Genomic DNA, 3,126 nt, shown 5'->3' with positions numbered 1-3,126 from the left:
CCTTTGACACTGTTTTCCCTCAGCATCCTCCTGGAGAAGCTGGCTGGGCACAGCTTGGTCGGGCCCATGCTTTGCTGGCTTAAAAAGTGGCTGGATGGCCGAGCGTAGAGGGTTGTGGTGAATGGAGCTAAATCCAGTTGGTGACCAGTCACAAGTGGTGTTCCCCAGGGCTCAGTTTTGGGGCCAGTCCTATTTAATATCTTTATCAGTGACCTGGATGAGGAGATTGAAAAGTTTGCAGATGACACTGAGATGGGAGGAAATGTTGATGTGCCTGAGGGTAGGAAGGCTCTGCAGAGGGACTTGGATAGGCTGAATCACTGGACTGAAGCCAATTGTATGAGCTTCAAAAAGGGTAAGTGGCCGGTCTGACACTTCAGTCACAATAACCCCATGCAGCGCTACAGGTTTGGGGATGAGTGGCTGGGAAAGGATAAGGTCCATGCAGTAAAGGACCTGGGGGTGTTGGTGAACAGCAGGATAACCTTGAGCTGAGAATGTGCCCTTGCAGCCAAAAAGGCCAATGGCATCCTTGGGTGTATCAGAAGGGGTATGGTTAGTAAGTCGAGAATGGTTCTCCTTCCTCTCTACTCTGCCCTGGTGAGACCGCATTTGAAGTATTCCGTTCAGTTCTGGGCCACTCAATCAGGAAGGACAAGGAATTGCTTGAAAAAGTCCAGCGCAGGGCCACAAAGGTGTTTGAGGGAGTGGAGCATCTCCCTTATGAGGAGCAGCTGAGGGAGTTGGGTCTCTTTAGCTTGGAGAAGAGGAGACTGAGGGGTGACCTCATTAATGTTTATAGATTTGTAAAGGATGTGTGTTAGGAGGAAGGAGCCAGGCTCTTCTCAGTGACAGCCAATGACAGGGCAAGGGGTAATGGGAGCAAGCTGGAGCAAAAGAGGTTAAATCTGAACATGAGGAAAAACCTTTTTACTATAAGGGTTACAGAGCACTGGACCAGGCTCCCCTGAGAGGTTGTGGAGTCTACTTCTCTGTAGATATTTAAAACCCACCTGGAGGGGTTCCTGTGTGACCTAGTCTAGATGATCCTGCTCTGGCAGGGGGGTTGGACTGGATGAGCTTTCAAGGTCCCTTCCAACTCCTAATATTCTGAGATTCTGTGATTCTGTGAAAACTTATCTACTCAGTTGCAGATAAGCAGGCACTTCTTTATTGCAGTGCTGGAAAGGCACAGAGGTTAGCTCCTATAACTGTGCTCCAGGTCCATACATTTACACAGCCTATTTATACATTCTGTAACAAATCGAAAGCATACGAGCATGCATAAGATGATCACCTTTTACTTTACCCTTCACCTTGATTAGTTCCCCACTATCACACCATATTAGACATTGAATTACACCTATATGATTTTGACATAGAGAGAAAAGAAAAATTACGGCCTATTCTTCTCAAAAGGAAAGGTTATGGGGTATTCTTGTTGTACCCTTCCAAGGACCTGAATACACATATCCCGCTTCCTTTTTAACTTTGCAGAGGTCAAAGTGTTCTTTTAACTCTACAGCTGAAACAAATACCTAATTTAATCAGCTAGAATTTTCTCATGACTACAACAATCTCACAAACTAGCATGGTTCTACAGCTTAGGGGGTGTACCTATGTGACATCAAAAATGAGTCCAGTTCTACAGTGTAGCCACCGCCCTTCTGTGAAATCAAAGAATAGCGTGGTGCCAGAGGCTGAGTGACATCACAATATGATGTCACGGAGGAGTGGGGAGACTTATGCTAGGAAATAGCCCTCGATGAAGTAACAGAGGAGAGTGGTGGCACAGGCTGAGCAGTGTCCCTCTGGAAGGTCACACAGGAGCTCCAAGCTGGATGATCAACTCCATCCATCTGTCCAGTCATAACGTAGTGCTGTGCCGAAGGTAGGGCACTGTACCTCTGTGACATCCAAAAGAAGCTTTGAGCCACAATGTGAGCACAGTCCCTCTGTGATGGCAAAGAAAAGCATGGTTCCAGAGCCTGTGCGCAATCCAAAGATGATGCCATAGAGGCCTGCACTGCCACTGGCTGGGCACTGTCCTTCTGTGATCTCAGAAAGGAAAAAAAGTCCATGGGCGGAGGATGTACGTCGGTGACATCACAGATGAGCTCACTGCTCTGGGCTAGACCCTGTCCCTTTGTGAAATCAAAGAACAGTGTGGTGCCAGAGACTGAGTGACATCCCCATATGATGTACCAGAGGAGCAGTGTGCCATAGACTGGGTGATATCCTTCTAGAAAGTCAGAGAGGAGTGAGAAAAAACAGGCTGAGCCATGTCCCTCTGTGAGGTCACACAGGAGCTCTGTGCCACACGGTCAACCCCTTCCATCTGTACAGTCACAAAAGAGTGAGGTGCTGTGGGCACTGTTCCTCTGTGGTGTCACAGAAGTCTGCACTGCAGCATACAGTGTGTCATATCTCAGGATGTCACCTGGAAAATCATGGTGGGAGTTTGACATAGACCACCTAACCAGGTTGAAGAGATAGACAAAATATTCCATAGGCAACTGGGAGAAGCCTTGCGATCGCTTCCCCTTGTACTTGAAGGGGACTTCAACTTCCTGGATATCTGCTGGAAATATAACACAGCGCAGAGGGAGTTGATTACAACTTTGACCTTGACAAGGGCAAGCGTCAAAGATAGATGCAACATTGGCTTATCCTGTCTCACAAGAGACCTCTGCCAATCTCATGATCCTTCAAAAGGGATGTCTCAAAACAGTTTTGATTTTTCTCTTCTATCTTAACTCCCACTATTCTGCCTGTTGTACCACATATATAATTTCTCCAATCGTTCAGAAATTTGCACCAGTCCGGGATACAATGGCTATTTCTGAAGTCATCTTCTCAAATGCAGACTGTCTAGGCAAAGGCCCTTTCAATTTTTCTCCAGTTTTCTCCTCCTTTTCATATTTTTTTCATTCAGATAACTCTCACCTACACAGTTTCTGCTTTGAGTGTCAGGGAATTAAAAGCTTGCCTGTCTTTCAGTAGTCTAATGGTCTCTTTAGAAACCTCTTTAACTGTGTTCTTATCTATCTTTTTGTATCCTTCTATCTAAACCATTTCTGATAAGATTATCCCTTGTGGAGAGGCAACCTTGTTAGAGGCAGCTTG

The sequence above is a fragment of the Mesitornis unicolor genome, unplaced genomic scaffold (assembly GCF_000695765.1).
Source record: "Mesitornis unicolor isolate BGI_N332 unplaced genomic scaffold, ASM69576v1 scaffold6943, whole genome shotgun sequence".
NCBI lineage: Eukaryota > Metazoa > Chordata > Aves > Mesitornithiformes > Mesitornithidae > Mesitornis > Mesitornis unicolor.
The sequence above is the reverse complement of the archived record's forward strand: the minus strand, read 5'-3'. Positions refer to the sequence as shown.